Source organism: Amborella trichopoda, chromosome 7 (assembly GCF_054954075.1).
Source record: "Amborella trichopoda isolate Santa Cruz 75 chromosome 7, AtrichopodaSantaCruz75HAP2 v2.0, whole genome shotgun sequence".
NCBI classification, from domain to species: Eukaryota; Viridiplantae; Streptophyta; class Magnoliopsida; order Amborellales; family Amborellaceae; genus Amborella; species Amborella trichopoda.
Genome location: NC_142342.1, coordinates 13,982,447 through 14,002,114, shown reverse-complemented (window position 1 = coordinate 14,002,114; position 19,668 = coordinate 13,982,447). Strand labels below are relative to the sequence as shown.

General features: G+C 33.2%; 1 pseudogene; it reads left to right on the top strand.

The window, feature by feature from the left end:
• The window catches only part of LOC18428561 (phosphoserine aminotransferase 1, chloroplastic-like), a 39,286-nt pseudogene that overhangs the window by 16,920 nt on the left and 2,698 nt on the right, over positions 1–19,668 (top strand).

Genomic DNA, 19,668 nt, shown 5'->3' with positions numbered 1-19,668 from the left:
TTCAATGTATTCAGATCTGGGAGTATTGGTTGGAAGAGTGGACTTGGATTGGGCAGGTGAAAAAGTAGGAGTTGAAGTACGAGCCTCTGGGTATGTGATTTGATGTACTGGTGATTGAGATGGTGAGCGAATATTCAGGGGTAAGGGTTCCCCTTCATATGGGACTAAAGAATTCATGGGTTGTTTTCCCCGGCGAGTATTGCTTCGGGAACCCATATTTAAGGATGAAAGATCCTTATCAGAGATATTGGGGTCTGTTAAAGAAACAGAAAAATTAGAAAAACATAAAGAACATAATTACAAATATTTACACATTGGTCTAATCCAAATAGCCGTGAAACCTTTGACCCGACCAGGGTTGAACACTTCTGTGCTTGTATGCCTAAGAGATACAAGACACAATATTTTCACAGACTCTCTACTAGGCATGGTAGAATCCAGCCTCTGTAGCGGGCCAATATATTTTAACTGTTTTCCTAATTTTTCTGTTTCTTTAACAGACCCCAATATCTTAGATATATTAACAATAAATCTTAAAACACATGGTTTTAATATGATCCATGGATCACAAAATCTTGCCATAGTCTATCGAATATACTATAAAGTTATGAATACATTAAGTCCCAATACCTTGAAACTTGATCAAAAAGATCAAACAATTTTGTTCCAAACAAATATAGAAAAATCTAATATGATAGTCCCAAAAACTATAAAATGGTCAGATATAATTCTACCTCAATCATGGGCATTACAAAATGCTAATCAGCCACGAGAAATTCCTCAACAGTTTATTCCTAATCATATCATAGAACATACAGATGGAAATGTAGAAATACAATTCCAAAATACAAATGCACGAACACAAGATGATATTGATATAAACAGGAAGAGAAATAATAAACAAAATATACCAAGTAGAAAATCAATTTCTCATAACCCAAATGTTATTATATTACCACCTCCTCCTAGTCATAGTCATCCATCTTCATCCAATAATCAAATAAGTTCATCTAATTCAGGTATACAATTTCAAGGAACACATAGAACCAGAGATAATATTGTAATCCCAACATATACATCATCTCATCCTACAACTTCTAATACTGAACCCAGTATAGAAGAATTATATGACTTTCAAGTTTGTACATTACAACTTGAAGAAGATGATCCTACTCAATATTCAGAAGAATATATAGCAGCCTATCTAGCCGCCAAGCTAGAAAGGAAACAAAGAAAAATAAATAAAGCTTTTATTAAAAAAGATTATTTATCAGAAGAAAATAAACATATTCGAGAATGGTATTTACAAAGATTTCAACCACCTAGATTAATGGAATTACTACATAAGAAATATAATAAATTCTTACATAAAGAAAGATTAAATATAGGATTTTTTCATTGGCTAAAAGACCTATGTTTAGAAAAAAATATTACTATTCCCTCTTTTAATAATCAAATCCAAACCATAGAAGAAAAGACATATATAAGTACTGATGGTACTACAACTGCTAGTATTCATCCACCGGAGAAAAGCATTATACTCAAAACAGGCATTCCAAAGAAAAATGAGCCTGTACACTCTTCCTCCTTCTATGATATAGTGGCTACACCATATAAAGCCATACCTAAGGAAATCAATAAAAAACAAGAGTACATACCCCATATTGTAGAACAAAATAATTACACAAACCTATATCTACAATCCCTTGGAAAGCAAACTGAAAGAATAGAAAGAATCGTATCCAAGGAAAAATCTACTATATCTCCCATTCCTAAATCAGTATTATTTAAACCACCACCTGAGTTAAATAAGAATAAATTCCACATTGGAGAAAATAATAAATCCCTTATGGATCAATTAATCTCCAAACTATCCCAATTAGATCTGAAAGGAGTACCTTCACCTCAAATCCATATTCCTCCATCTACCATCACTTCACAGATACCTGAGTCATCTGACAAAGGTAAAGCTGTCATACCTGAGCATGAAACTATGATGCTCACCGAAGAAGAACCTATAATAGAGGATACAATCCAAAATCAAGAAAAAGCCTTTATGGATACTACACCTCTAATGGATACCATTAATAAAATAGCTTATGGGAAATACTGGAAACCCATAACAGCCTTACCCTATCATAAGAGACCTACTCCTGTTGACATTCAAATGGAAGAAGATTCAATACAACAGGCAGTATCTTATTCTGGAAGATCTATAGTCAATTGGCAGATAGATGGTTTATCTGAACTCAAAATACTAGATGTCATGAGACATATGACCATGTATGCCTCTGCAAATAAAATGGCAGGCAACCATGATCAAGAAGTTGCCAAAGCAATAGTAAATGGATTCACAGGCTGGTTAAGAGGATGGTGGGATTTCTATGTAGATGATGACACCAAACAAAGGATTTTAAACAATACTAGACAATGGACTGGAAGAAATGAACAAAACCAAGAAGTTATATATACAGAAAGTGATGCTGTTAATACCTTGATATACACAATAACCTTACATTTTGTAGGCAGTACTTCATTACTTGCAGCAAGATCAGAAGACTTGCTATCTAATTTACGCTGTCCTACCCTTTCTCATTATAAATGGTATAAAGATGTATTCTTTTCAAGGCTTTTAATACGTGAAGATTGCCAGCTAGACCATTGGAAGGAAAAATTCATAGCTGGTCTTCCATATCTATTTGCAGAAAAAGTCAAAGAAAGACTTCGCAAAAAACACAATGGAATAATAGTATATTCATCATATACACTCGGAGAACTCTCCGCAGAAATATGTGCAGAAGGCTTAGCCCTCTGTACTGATATGAAATTAAAAAGACAAATAGACAAACAAAAAAAAAGAACTTGGAGACTTTTGTGAGCAATTTGGATATTACTTAGATAGAAAAAATATGCCTGACTATGTCAAAAAGAAAAAGAAAAAATACAAAAAAGAAAAATATATTAAAGCCAAAAAGAAGAATAAGGATAAGGAATATTATAAAAAATCAAAAAGAAAATTACTCAAAAAATTTTCTCCCAATACAAAGAGAAAGAGCAAACTCCCAGTATGCTATAAGTGTGGTAAAATAGGACATTATAAACACCAATGTAAATTAAAAAAGAAAATAGATTCATTAAATATAGATGATTCAATTAAAGCAAAATTAAAAAGTATAATATCATATGATTCTTCCTCCTCTACTTCTAGTGGTTCTTATACTGAAGAAATAGATAGTAATGATCTTGATTTTATAGGTTCAGAAAGTTCTTCTACTAATACTGAGACTACTACAGAATCATCAGAAGATTGTAGTTGTCCTTTACCCCAGCATAATGTTCACACACTCACACAGGAAGATAATTTTATACTAGACATTATAGATAAAATAACTGATCCTGAAGAAAAAAGAGCTATCATCACCCAATTTATCAATATTACCAAAAATAAATCAAAATCACCTATTATCAAAAATCCAGATGAATATAATTTCTCTGCTATTATCAAAAGAGTAAGTGATCAACATACTTCTCAAAAAGAACCTACAATCTCTGATCTCAAAAAAGAGATCAAAGAAATAAAATCAGAAATAGTACAATTGAAAGGAAGAATTCAAATATTAGAATTACAACAAATGTCTCAACAAGATTCTGAGACAGATGAAATAGAATTCAATGATTTGATAACAGATAACCCAATAGAAACCACTGGTCCCATAGAGACTAGTGAAATACCAACAGTACCAATTCCTTCAGTTAATTTAATAAATAAAATAGTGGTACAAAAATGGTTTGTCCAAGTCAAAATCATTGTTGCTAAAAATTATAGTTTTGAAACATCAGCTCTTATTGATTCAGGAGCTGATCTCAATTGTATAAACGAAGGACTTGTACCTTCCAAATATTTTGACAAAACTACTCAAATATTAAATACAGCAGATGGTAGTAGGTTATTTATTAAATATAAATTATCAAATGCCTCTGTATGTAATAATCACCAATGTATTGATACACCATTTATCATGGTTAAGGGATTAAGCCAATCAGTAATTCTAGGGGTTCCATTCCTAACATTGCTTTATCCTCTAACTATTGATGAAAAAGGAATTTCATCAACAATTCAAAATATTCCAATACAGTTCAATTTCATACATAAACCAAAACTAAAAGAATTAAATAATGTCAAAAGCCAATTACAAGGCAAAGAAAAATTTCTTTGCACTCTTAAACAAGAAATTAAATATAAAGTAATTGAAGAGCAATTACAAATGCCTTCAATCCAACAAAAGATTCAATCAATACAAAAGCAAATAGAAACCTCAATATGTAGCGAACATCCTAATGCTTTTTGGGATAGGAAAAAACATAGTATCAGTTTGCCATATGAACCAACTTTCACTGAAAGTCAAATCCCTACGAAAGCTAGGCCAATACAAATGAATACTGTTTTATTAGAAATGTGTAAAAACGAAATAGCAGAACTCCTACAGCGAAAGCTCATTAGACCAAGTTCTTCACCTTGGAGCTGTGCAGCTTTTTATGTTAACAAAAATGCTGAAAAAGAAAGAGGAGTTCCTAGATTGGTAATAAACTATAAACCATTAAATAAAGTATTACAATGGATTAGATATCCAATACCTAATAAAAAAGATTTATTAGACAGAGTTGCTCAGGCTTGCATATTTTCAAAATTTGATATGAAATCAGGTTACTGGCAAATCCAGATCCAGGAACAAGATAAATACAAAACTGCATTCAATGTTCCCTTTGGACAATACGAATGGAATGTAATGCCCTTTGGATTAAAAAATGCACCATCAGAATTTCAAAAAATAATGAATGATGTTTTCAACTCTTACTACCCTTTTATGATAGTTTATATTGATGATGTCTTAATATTCTCTGAATCAATTGATCAACACATAAAACACATAAATACATTTATCCATGCTGTTAGCCAAGCAGGCTTAGTGGTTTCTGCCAAAAAGATTACACTTTTCAAAACCAATATCAGATTTCTAGGACATATGATACATCATGGCACCATTATTCCAATAGATAGATCTATAGCTTTTGCTGATAAATTTCCTGATAAGATTCTTGATAAAACAGAGTTACAAAGGTTTTTAGGATGCCTCAATTACGTAAGTGATTTCTATCCTAACCTTGCTTTGGATTCTAAACCATTATATGATAGACTCAAGAAGAATCCTCCTCCTTGGTCTGACATTCATACTCACGCAATAAAGGTAATAAAGAGTAAGGTAAAAACCCTTGAATGCCTTTCTCTTCCTCATCCCACTGCTTTCAAAATAATCGAATGTGATGCCTCCGATAAAGGACTTGGTGGTATACTCAAACAACAAGTAGATACCAAAGAACAATTAATACGATATACTTCAAACACTTGGAATTCTACTCAATCAAATTACTCAATGGTGAAAAAAGAGTTATTAGCCATTGTTCATTGTGTTACAAAATTCCAAAGTGATATTTTAAATCAACCTTTTCTTATACGCACAGACTGCAAAGCAGCCAAAGATATTCTGCAAAAAGATGTTAAAAATTTGATTTCTAAACAAATATTTGCTAGATGGCAGGCCATACTTTCTGCCTTTGATTTTTCCATTGAACATCTTCCCGGGTCTTCCAATTCTTTACCCGATTTTCTAACCCGAGAATTTTTGCAGGGGGGGCCACACTGACGCCAACGACGAATCACCACTTTCACTTGCACTTCAATTATTCAAAGATAATCAGAGATTATACCATCTCCCCTAATACTTCAAATGATTATACTTATATCCCTCGTTTGGGAAAGACTATCTCTGTCAAATGGTGGGATATCTTCCAAATGGATCTCACTAAAGCCACCCCAAAGAGAATACCTCCTGAATCACCTATATACCAGAAAGACCCAAATACTCCAAACACTTCATTTGACTTTCCTACTTATTCAAGGAACACATAGAACCAGAGATAATATTGTAATCCCAACATATACATCATCTCATCCTACAACTTCTAATACTGAACCCAGTATAGAAGAATTATATGACTTTCAAGTTTGTACATTACAACTTGAAGAAGATGATCCTACTCAATATTCAGAAGAATATATAGCAGCCTATCTAGCCGCCAAGCTAGAAAGGAAACAAAGAAAAATAAATAAAGCTTTTATTAAAAAAGATTATTTATCAGAAGAAAATAAACATATTCGAGAATGGTATTTACAAAGATTTCAACCACCTAGATTAATGGAATTACTACATAAGAAATATAATAAATTCTTACATAAAGAAAGATTAAATATAGGATTTTTTCATTGGCTAAAAGACCTATGTTTAGAAAAAAATATTACTATTCCCTCTTTTAATAATCAAATCCAAACCATAGAAGAAAAGACATATATAAGTACTGATGGTACTACAACTGCTAGTATTCATCCACCGGAGAAAAGCATTATACTCAAAACAGGCATTCCAAAGAAAAATGAGCCTGTACACTCTTCCTCCTTCTATGATATAGTGGCTACACCATATAAAGCCATACCTAAGGAAATCAATAAAAAACAAGAGTACATACCCCATATTGTAGAACAAAATAATTACACAAACCTATATCTACAATCCCTTGGAAAGCAAACTGAAAGAATAGAAAGAATCGTATCCAAGGAAAAATCTACTATATCTCCCATTCCTAAATCAGTATTATTTAAACCACCACCTGAGTTAAATAAGAATAAATTCCACATTGGAGAAAATAATAAATCCCTTATGGATCAATTAATCTCCAAACTATCCCAATTAGATCTGAAAGGAGTACCTTCACCTCAAATCCATATTCCTCCATCTACCATCACTTCACAGATACCTGAGTCATCTGACAAAGGTAAAGCTGTCATACCTGAGCATGAAACTATGATGCTCACCGAAGAAGAACCTATAATAGAGGATACAATCCAAAATCAAGAAAAAGCCTTTATGGATACTACACCTCTAATGGATACCATTAATAAAATAGCTTATGGGAAATACTGGAAACCCATAACAGCCTTACCCTATCATAAGAGACCTACTCCTGTTGACATTCAAATGGAAGAAGATTCAATACAACAGGCAGTATCTTATTCTGGAAGATCTATAGTCAATTGGCAGATAGATGGTTTATCTGAACTCAAAATACTAGATGTCATGAGACATATGACCATGTATGCCTCTGCAAATAAAATGGCAGGCAACCATGATCAAGAAGTTGCCAAAGCAATAGTAAATGGATTCACAGGCTGGTTAAGAGGATGGTGGGATTTCTATGTAGATGATGACACCAAACAAAGGATTTTAAACAATACTAGACAATGGACTGGAAGAAATGAACAAAACCAAGAAGTTATATATACAGAAAGTGATGCTGTTAATACCTTGATATACACAATAACCTTACATTTTGTAGGCAGTACTTCATTACTTGCAGCAAGATCAGAAGACTTGCTATCTAATTTACGCTGTCCTACCCTTTCTCATTATAAATGGTATAAAGATGTATTCTTTTCAAGGCTTTTAATACGTGAAGATTGCCAGCTAGACCATTGGAAGGAAAAATTCATAGCTGGTCTTCCATATCTATTTGCAGAAAAAGTCAAAGAAAGACTTCGCAAAAAACACAATGGAATAATAGTATATTCATCATATACACTCGGAGAACTCTCCGCAGAAATATGTGCAGAAGGCTTAGCCCTCTGTACTGATATGAAATTAAAAAGACAAATAGACAAACAAAAAAAAAGAACTTGGAGACTTTTGTGCGCAATTTGGATATTACTTAGATAGAAAAAATATGCCTGACTATGTCAAAAAGAAAAAGAAAAAATACAAAAAAGAAAAATATATTAAAGCCAAAAAGAAGAATAAGGATAAGGAATATTATAAAAAATCAAAAAGAAAATTACTCAAAAAATTTTCTCCCAATACAAAGAGAAAGAGCAAACTCCCAGTATGCTATAAGTGTGGTAAAATAGGACATTATAAACACCAATGTAAATTAAAAAAGAAAATAGATTCATTAAATATAGATGATTCAATTAAAGCAAAATTAAAAAGTATAATATCATATGATTCTTCCTCCTCTACTTCTAGTGGTTCTTATACTAAAGAAATAGATAGTAATGATCTTGATTTTATAGGTTCAGAAAGTTCTTCTACTAATACTGAGACTACTACAGAATCATCAGAAGATTGTAGTTGTCCTTTACCCCAGCATAATGTTCACACACTCACACAGGAAGATAATTTTATACTAGACATTATAGATAAAATAACTGATCCTGAAGAAAAAAGAGCTATCATCACCCAATTTATCAATATTACCAAAAATAAATCAAAATCACCTATTATCAAAAATCCAGATGAATATAATTTCTCTGCTATTATCAAAAGAGTAAGTGATCAACATACTTCTCAAAAAGAACCTACAATCTCTGATCTCAAAAAAGAGATCAAAGAAATAAAATCAGAAATAGTACAATTGAAAGGAAGAATTCAAATATTAGAATTACAACAAATGTCTCAACAAGATTCTGAGACAGATGAAATAGAATTCAATGATTTGATAACAGATAACCCAATAGAAACCACTGGTCCCATAGAGATTAGTGAAATACCAACAGTACCAATTCCTTCAGTTAATTTAATAAATAAAATAGTGGTACAAAAATGGTTTGTCCAAGTCAAAATCATTGTTGCTAAAAATTATAGTTTTGAAACATCAGCTCTTATTGATTCAGGAGCTGATCTCAATTGTATAAACGAAGGACTTGTACCTTCCAAATATTTTGACAAAACTACTCAAATATTAAATACAGCAGATGGTAGTAGGTTATTTATTAAATATAAATTATCAAATGCCTCTGTATGTAATAATCACCAATGTAGTGATACACCATTTATCATGGTTAAGGGATTAAGCCAATCAGTGATTCTAGGGGTTCCATTCCTAACATTGCTTTATCCTCTAACTATTGATGAAAAAGGAATTTCATCAACAATTCAAAATATTCCAATACAGTTCAATTTCATACATAAACCAAAACTAAAAGAATTAAATAATGTCAAAAGCCAATTACAAGGCAAAGAAAAATTTCTTTGCACTCTTAAACAAGAAATTAAATATAAAGTAATTGAAGAGCAATTACAAATGCCTTCAATCCAACAAAAGATTCAATCAATACAAAAGCAAATAGAAACCTCAATATGTAGCGAACATCCTAATGCTTTTTGGGATAGGAAAAAACATAGTATCAGTTTGCCATATGAACCAACTTTCACTGAAAGTCAAATCCCTACGAAAGCTAGGCCAATACAAATGAATACTGTTTTATTAGAAATGTGTAAAAACGAAATAGCAAAACTCCTACAGCGAAAGCTCATTAGACCAAGTTCTTCACCTTGGAGCTGTGCAGCTTTTTATGTTAACAAAAATGCTGAAAAAAGAAAGAGGAGTTCCTAGATTGGTAATAAACTATAAACCATTAAATAAAGTATTACAATGGATTAGATATCCAATACCTAATAAAAAAGATTTATTAGACAGAGTTGCTCAGGCTTGCATATTTTTGATATGAAATCAGGTTACTGGCAAATCCAGATCCAGGAACAAGATAAATACAAAACTGCATTCAATGTTCCCTTTGGACAATACGAATGGAATGTAATGCCCTTTGGATTAAAAAATGCACCATCAGAATTTCAAAAAATAATGAATGATGTTTTCAACTCTTACTACCCTTTTATGATAGTTTATATTGATGATGTCTTAATATTCTCTGAATCAATTGATCAACACATAAAACACATAAATACATTTATCCATGCTGTTAGCCAAGCAGGCTTAGTGGTTTCTGCCAAAAAGATTACACTTTTCAAAACCAATATCAGATTTCTAGGACATATGATACATCATGGCACCATTATTCCAATAGATAGATCTATAGCTTTTGCTGATAAATTTCCTGATAAGATTCTTGATAAAACAGAGTTACAAAGGTTTTTAGGATGCCTCAATTACGTAAGTGATTTCTATCCTAACCTTGCTTTGGATTCTAAACCATTATATGATAGACTCAAGAAGAATCCTCCTCCTTGGTCTGACATTCATACTCACGCAATAAAGGTAATAAAGAGTAAGGTAAAAACCCTTGAATGCCTTTCTCTTCCTCATCCCACTGCTTTCAAAATAATCGAATGTGATGCCTCCGATAAAGGACTTGGTGGTATACTCAAACAACAAGTAGATACCAAAGAACAATTAATACGATATACTTCAAACACTTGGAATTCTACCCAATCAAATTACTCAATGGTGAAAAAAGAGTTATTAGCCATTGTTCATTGTGTTACAAAATTCCAAAGTGATATTTTAAATCAACCTTTTCTTATACGCACAGACTGCAAAGCAGCCAAAGATATTCTGCAAAAAGATGTTAAAAATTTGATTTCTAAACAAATATTTGCTAGATGGCAGGCCATACTTTCTGCCTTTGATTTTTCCATTGAACATCTTCCCGGGTCTTCCAATTCTTTACCCGATTTTCTAACCCGAGAATTTTTGCAGGGGGGGCCACACTGACGCCAACGACGAATCACCACTTTCACTTGCACTTCAATTATTCAAAGATAATCTCTCTGATAAGGATCTTTCATCCTTAAATATGGGTTCCCGAAGCAATACTCGCCGGGGAAAACAACCCATGAATTCTTTAGTCCCATATGAAGGGGAACCCTTACCCCTGAATATTCGCTCACCATCTCAATCACCAGTACATCAAATCACATACCCAGAGGCTCGTACTTCAACTCCTACTTTTTCACCTGCCCAATCCAAGTCCACTCTTCCAACCAATACTCCCAGATCTGAATACATTGAAAGAGCCTTTCTAATCGATATTTCCATAGAGCATCAGCAGGTTCACATGGACCCAAGCAAGCTCGCACCATTATATCTATTAAATCATCTTAATCCTATCAACGGGGTTAAGACCAGAGAATACTATGAAGCAATTCTAATGGAAACAGGATCCATCTCTGTTGTCCATTATTTCCAACAAAACACCAGAATCATAGCCTATTCAAAGGTGCAAATAAAAAAGCTCCTTCCTTATACTGAGTGGGGTTCTAATCCCGCACATGGGAAGAAAATACAAAATTCTGATTTTTCTTACAAATATTTCAAATACGCTGAGTATATAGAAGCTTGGCATAAATTTTTCTACTACCAAAACCCCAACAATACTCATAGCTGGTATTTACAGTTCCGGCTACCAATTTTCGAAAGATTCCCCACCTGGTTTCAAAACTGGTTTTTTGTGTGGGGATCAACTGCTATGATTTTACCTCCTGCCTTCAAGGATTTGCAGGAACAATTTATACAATACAATAATACCAATAATACAGTTGATACTCACCTTTACTTCATGGCCCTATACCAAATCCCTTGGATTATGAAATGGGATTATACCATCTCCCCTAATACTTCAAATGATTATACTTATATCCCTCGTTTGGGAAAGACTATCTCTGTCAAATGGTGGGATATCTTCCAAATGGATCTCACTAAAGCCACCCCAAAGAGAATACCTCCTGAATCACCTATATACCAGAAAGACCCAAATACTCCAAACACTTCATTTGACTTTCCTACTTATTTAAGGAACATGCTTCAAACCAACCCTCATGCTTCCAAGGACGAATTGAAAAACAAATGAAAGAGATATTTGCTGAAGCAGGAAGAAAACCTACATCTTCCGAAGAAACAGTTCAGTCCTCTCCACTACACATCAATAGGTATCTTCAGCTCAGTCAAAAGGATCCAGACGAAACAGATCCAGATGAAACAGATCCAGAAGAAGACGATCCGGATGAGTTTAGCCAGAGACCATAATCATCACCTTGCAAAAAGAAAAGATAATATGGGTCCTACCACCAAAGAAGGACACTCATTGTAATAAGGCCAAAAGAGCCGAAATAGTTTACTTTACTTTTTACTTTACCTTTATTTTACTTTTTACAGCATCCTCCTATGCTCATGTTTTGTCCACTAGCACTTTTGTCATATACCACCGACACCTCCTCTTGTCGTATTCGCAGACATCTGGGCCCCTCTCCTTTGTCCATATGCACCAAAAGATTCCCTTCTCTTTGTTCACATATGCTGTCCACATATGACCTCTCTTTTCCTTTTCTGTCCTATACAAAACAGTTGCCAGCTGTCTTCCTTTATCACCAATGGCCGACAAGAGCATCTACCTAATTTGTCCTCTTGCCAGCTGCTTTCCTCCACCGACAAAGCTATCCACCTCATTTGTTGTCCTCTTCTAACCTAATGGCCAGCTGTAAAGCCAAAGGAATCTCCTCCGACTCCTATAAGAAGGAAGCACCTCCTTCATTCAAGGCAGGGCCTCACTCCTCTCCTCTTCCAGAGCCAAACCTTTCCTTCAACCTAAGCCTTCAACCTACCCGAAGCCTTCAACCTACCTGAAGCCTCTCAACCTACCCGAAGCCTTCAACCTACCTGAAGCCTCTCAACCTACCCGAAGCCTCTCAACCTACCCGAAGCCTTCAACCTACCTGAAGCCTCTCAACCTACCCGAAGCCTTCAACCTACCTAAAGCCTCTCAATCTTACCTGAAGCCTTCAACCTTACCTGAAGCCTTGACCAACCTCACAACCTTTACCCGATAGCCGCTGGGTCTCTCTCTCTGAAGTCGCTAAGTTTTAACCAAACTCTGCTACCGACCTCAGACCTCCGTTAACCTCAGACCTCCTGTAACCTCAGACCTCCTGTAACCTCAGACCACCTGTAACCTCAAACTACCAACAACCTCAGGCCACCTGAACCTCTGCACCTCTGCTCTGCACCTGTACACCTCTGATCTACACCTGCACCCGAACTCTGCAACTGTTCCCATTCACAGCTATCATTGCCCTCATAGCTGGACCAGGTTCTCTCTCTCCTCACTCTTAATGTGTGATTGCAATATCAATAATTTGCCTTCTTACTGTCCTCACCACTGGAAACTCTTTTCCAGTTACTGTATATGTACCCAGTAAGTCTTATGCTCCCTTTTTCGTTTATGCATTTCTAGTTTTTATTTCTTGCTTTCCTGTTTTTATTTCCTCTGTAATATTTCCTTGTAATCTTCCCTGTAAATGATAATAAGATGCTAGTGTGATTTCCTGGAAAAATTCCATGCAGTTTAAAATTCTATTTAATATTAAAATAGGTAATATTAGTTATGCTCAGTGGATTGTAATTGACATCTCGATAATTCCTTTCATAGGAATCATACTATTCTGTTTAAATTACTACAGAATTTTACAATCATTAATCCAATATAACAGCTTGCTGTTTACTTATTTATTATAACTCTGTTATCCGCAATAGTCGAATCTCCATAGACTTAAACCTAAAAGCAATCAATCAAAATAGATAAAACCTAATCAAAAGACAGTGCTGTAGATCTCCGGGCGAAAAGTGGTATATATATATATATATATATATATATATATATATATGTGAGAAATGATCCTATAGCATCCTCTCCAACCCACGTGTGTAGGACCTCAAAGGATTACCATTAAATTTGGCACAGATGTCTAAAAAAATCAAATCCAACTATCATGTGATAACTTTTTTAGGGATTTGTATCAAATTTAATGGTGATCCTTTGGGTCTTACACACATGGGTGGAAGAAGGTCCTATAGGATCATTACTATATATATATATTTTTTCACCCCTTTTGTTTTGGCAAAAGATCACTTATAAGTGGTCTTATTACAATAACAAATACTTCAAATCAGTGTTTAAAAAAACGTCGAGTCGAACCGGACTCGCCTGGTTCGACTCGGGAATCGCCATGGACGGATCGAATCGACGAAAAAAACGGGAATCATCCGGTTCTAGAAAGAACAGGACGATTCTGTACAGTGACTCGCCGAGTCACTGTACGGAATCGGCGAGTCCGTATAGTGAATCGGCGAGTCCCGTACGGATTTTTTATTTTTTTATTTTTTTTATTTTTATTTTTATTTTTATTTTTATTTTTTATTTTTTTGTAATCCATGATAGATTTTTTTGTAATACTTGATCGATTTTTTTGTAATCCATGATCGAATTTTTTGTTTTTTTTTTTTTTTGTAACCCATGATAGAATTTTTGTAATCCATGATCGAATTTTTTGTAATCCATGTTCGAAATGTTTGTTTTTTTTTCTTGTAATCCATGATCAAAGTTTTTTTTTTTTTTTGTAACCCATGATAGAATTTTTTGTAATCCATGATCGAATGTTTTGTAATACATGATCGAAATGTTTGTTTTTTTTTTGTAATCCATGATCGAAATGTTTGTTTTTTTTTTGTAATCCATGATCGAATTTCTTGTTTTTTGTTTTTTTTGTAACCCATGATAGAGTTTTTTGTAATCCATGATTGAATTTTTTATAATCCATGATCGAATTGTTTTTTTCTTTTCTTGTAATCCACGATTGAATTTTTTGTTTTTTTTTGTAATCCATGATCGAATTTTATGTAATCCATGATCGAATTTTTTGTAATCCATGATTGAATTTTTTGAAAATTTGTGATTTTTTTTTTTTAATTCATGATCGAATTTTTTTTTGTAATCCATGATAGAATTTTTTGAAAATTTGTGATTTTTTTTTTTAATCCATGATCGAATTTTTTGAAAATTTGTTTTTTTTTTTTTTAATCCATATTATTCAAAGAGAAATGAGAGAGATGATGATTCTGAGGCCATCCTATTCCAGCCATATTATTCACATATCGAGTCCCAACAGCAACAGTGTAGGGATAAGCACGACAGTGCAGGTGAGCATGAAGGATGGACAATCTTCGGGGATTTTAGATTGGGAACACAACAAAACACTAACACTCAAGGATTTGGGAATAGTCAGACGCCTGCTAATATCGATGATTCGTTTTTAGATCGAATCAATGAATTGTTAAACGAATTCAATCAATGGCACCAGCGTGACCAAGAAGAACAATAACGTCGTCTATCATTTTATTTTTAGATCATATGTTACTAATTTTATGCTTTATTGTAGTCCATGTATGTTGATATACTTATTCCATGATAATTCTATGTTTATCATTTTGTGTGATGTAAATTAATTGCTGAATGGCGGTTCATGTAGGGAAAGAACATATCAATATTCGCATATTCATTCAAAAACATGAAAATTCTTAATGGAGTACCCTCATTTCTTATTGAATTCTTAAAAAAAAATATTTATAATGAATTTTAATAATTTTTTCGGATTTTTTTAAGCTTTATTCTGACCGATTCACTCGATTCCCGATCCGGATCACCGATTCGCCGATCTGGATCGGTTTTTTGGAAGCCCTATCCGGATCACCGATTCGTTTTGTAAACCATTGCTTCAAATAAAATCAACAAAACAATAAAGCTAAGATCTTAAGACTTGATGCCATTTAAATAACTATTTCTTATGCTTGAGAATATAAAGATAAAATTGCAAGAAATAAATGTAGCGAGCGTCAGAGATTACCTCAACTAGTTTTATTATACCTCACACTTAATCACTGCCATCTGATGGTACGTGATCAGCGATCTAGCTTCAATATCAACTGGGAAAGCAATTTTTAGGTTAAACTATTCTATGGAACCTTTTAGAACTCTCAAGCTTTGAACTTAGGTCTTAACCCTCAATACCTAGTTTAGCATATCATCTACTACCCAACCCTTAGGTTTAATCAAGATGAGAGAGAGAGAATTAGGTGATGGCCTAGGGTTAGGGTGTGCCCCTCTAAAGATGGTCTAGGAGAGAGAGAGGTTTAGAGAGAGAGGGGGAGAGGAGGAGAGAGGTTTAGAGAGAGAAGGAGAGGAGAGAAAGTGGGGCGTACCCCTTAGAGAGGGAAGACAGGGAAGAGAGATGTCTAGATAATAGGGTTGGGGGGGTGGTACACCCCTATTTATAGTGAAAAATTGGGTTTAGGGTTTCTTAGGTGTTCTCATAGTTTTCCTCTTCTAGTGAGATTGAATGTGAACTGTTGATTAGGGTAACTTGTGGGGTGAGAGATCTGAGCCATCTATTCCATGGATGGGCCATCAGCATTATGAAATATGTATGAACACTTATCCCCCTTTTTTAAACTATTTTCCCATCAATAGAAATTATTTTAATCAAAAAATTGTGCATTCCATAAAATAGAACATGTCTATTCATACTTTCACGAAATCTTTCAAAATTATATCAACTCAATATTTAGTCAATATATACCAACCATAGTTAGCAAATCGGTGATTAATGGCCGATTGTTTCAAAAACGTTAAAAACGACATTTTTTTGAAAAGTTCGTAAAAAGAACACGTTGTTTTCATAATAACGTTAAAAACGTGTTTTTATGAAGAACGAATTTAACGGGACCACGAAAACGCATTTTTACTTGTATTTTTTTTAAAAAAAGAGAAACAATTTTTTTCCTGATATGTGTAATTTCTAAAAAAACATATTATTTCCACAAAAAAAATCCAAAAATGAAAATTTTTATCCCCAATGGATTTATGTATTGTTAGCACTTAGGGTTTAAGCCAAAATCGTGTTCTTCTTCTTCAAATCCGCACTTACAAATTGAAGGCATGATTTTTTTTTCTTTTTCTTTCTATCGTAAACTTGTCGATGCATATTTCAGTAGTTATTTTGCAAAGGAAATCTTGTTTGCTTGTGAATCATTGTGTAAAGGAAATTATTGTGTATAAAAAATCATATAGATGCAGAATAAAAAAAATCATATAGATGCAAAAACTAGATTTCTGTGATGAATAATCTATAAGACAGTTTAGAAACATATGGCTGCCTTTGTTTAGGCATGCCAATGGATACATAAATGCCATGTCAAAGGATCATGAGAGATTCTCCTGGAAAGCATATACATTAAACCTTTAATATTTATGGAATCCTTAAATGCATACAAAAACTTAAACGAAAAAAACCTTAAAATCAACAAACCTAAATGGATTTTTCTTCCAATCCAGACTTCAGAGTGATTTTAGGATCTTGCAAATTACAGAAAAACCCTATTGAACCACAATCTTCTTGCTTCTGCAAATTACAGAGAAAAACTCCATTGAACCACAATCTTTTTGCTCCTGCAAATTACAGAAAAAACCCCATTGAACCATAATATTCTTGCTCATGCAAAGCAATTTGTGTATCTCCCATTTCATTTTCTCTCTCTAACAGAGAAAATCCCCATTTCATTTTCTATTTCTAATAGAGAGAACTCCCATTTCATTTTATCTTTCTAACAGAGAAAACCCCCCATTTCATTTTCTCTATCTAACAGAGAAAACCCCCATTTTATTTTCTCTCTCTAACAAAGAACATCCCCATTTCATTTTCTTTATCTAATAGAGAAAACCACCATTTCATTCCTCTATGAATCTTACAGCGAAAACGCAAGTCTTCCCATTTCATTCCCCCATTTCATTATCTAGAAATGTAGGTCTTCCCAACTGTTCCATCCCCAAAGTGATGCGCTATAGATGCCCTTAAAGCATTGGAAGCCATGGCAGTTCCTCATAGCTCAACACAAACTTACAAAACAAATGAAGCAATGATACATTGTTTTTAACGAAAACATGTATATAAAGTACAAGCCCTTATCATTAACTATAGTTATAAAGTGACTAAACCATAGTTAAAGCATTTAATGATAAAAAAAATTGTCTTTTTTTTGGGTATGTTGATATTTGCTAAAGTATTTAATGAGAAAAATTATATGATGTATTTTTTTTATATGTATTTAAGTAGATTTGATATTTGTTGAAGTATTTAATGTGAAATTTTATATGGTGTACTTTTTTTTATATGTATTTAAATAGGTGTGATCTTTGTTAAATTATTTAATGTGAAAATATATATGGTGTATTTTTTAAAATAAAAACGATTTCTTATCGATTTTATGGTAAGCCGATTTATTGATAGTCCTCGACTTGCTAACTATGGTACTAAGTAGGTGTAATGTTTGTTAAAACATTTAATGAAGAAATTCATATGGTGTATTTATCATGAACTTATTATTTTATTTTTTATAAAGAGCATGAACCCCTAATGTGTGTATACTTATATTCTTCTTTTCTTTTTTTTTTATTAAGAAACAAGAAAGAAGATACCATCGTTAGGTCAAAAGATCCATTTTAGGATTATTGTGAAGAAAGAGGACATAAATTATATTGCAATTTTTGCGGTGAAGGATTTTTTGGAGGGATAATAAGATTCAAATATCACTTGTCAAGAGAATAAGAGATTGATATAAAAGCTTGTCCTCAAGTACCGGATGATGTACAAGCTATGGTTATTTTTGCGATACACAAGGTGTCTTCTAAGCCTCCAAAGAAGAATAACAAAATTACATCATATGTTCAAAATGTTGATCAATATTCAATAAACTTAGGTACCTCTACTGGCAGTTCCCGTTTGCAACAAAGTTCTTTAACGTCATTGTTGAATAAGAAAAGTAAAGATTTTATTGACAAAGAAGTTGTTCGTGCATTTATTATAAATAATATGGTATTTAATATTATCAATGCACAATCATTTGTCAATATGATAAATGCATGTATCAATTTTGATGTTGGTTACAGATTGTCAAGTTACTCATATGTTCGTACTAAACTGGTACAAGAACTTAAGACAGATGTGAATGCATATGTAGTTTCAATAAAAGAGTCATGGGTTCAATCAAGATGTAATTTGATGTCAGATCTCTGGTCAAATATGAAAATCGGTCACTCATCAATGTTGTTGCATCTTGTCCAAAGGGATAAGTTTTTATAAATACATTTGAGGTATCTGAGTATAGCATAACTGAATTATTTCTTGAAAAGATTATTGTTCAAGTCATTGAGGAGTTTAGACCACAAAATATCGTTCATCTTGTTACTGATAATGGATCAAATTATGTACTTGCTGGTGATCTAATAGAATCGAAATTCTCTCATATTCATAAAACACAGTGTGCTACCCACGGGTTGAATTTAATTCTAGAAGATAATGATAAAAATGTTATTTGGGTACAAAATGTCATTAAGGATGCTAAGTTAATAGTAATTTTTATGTATCGGCATACCATTGTTTTAGATTTAATGAGAAAACACACTAATGGAAGGAAATTGAAAAAGTATGGTAAAACTAGATTTGCCACTGACTTTTTGATGGTTCAATCCGTATCGTAAGTAGAAGAGGGTTTGATAGTGATGGTTGCATCTTTTGAGTGGAGAGCTATAACTTAAAGCAAGAGTAAAAATGGTATAAAAATGATAGAAATAATTCAAAGTTCCAAATTTTGGAATGATGCGACAAATGCAATCACTACATTAACGCCTCTTATCAAGGTGCTTCGTTTGGGTGATAGTGAGGGGTCAACCATGAGATATTTATATGAAGCAATGGAAATGACAAGGAAAGCACTAAAGAGAAATTGTAATGACAATGAATCTAGGTATCTTGAATTGGTGAAGATATTTGAAAAGAGGCGAAAGGGAAATATAATTTACCCCATTCATGCTGCTGCCGCATTTCTTAATCCAACTTTAACGTATGGTAGGTTTGTTAAACTTGATAATCCTGAAGT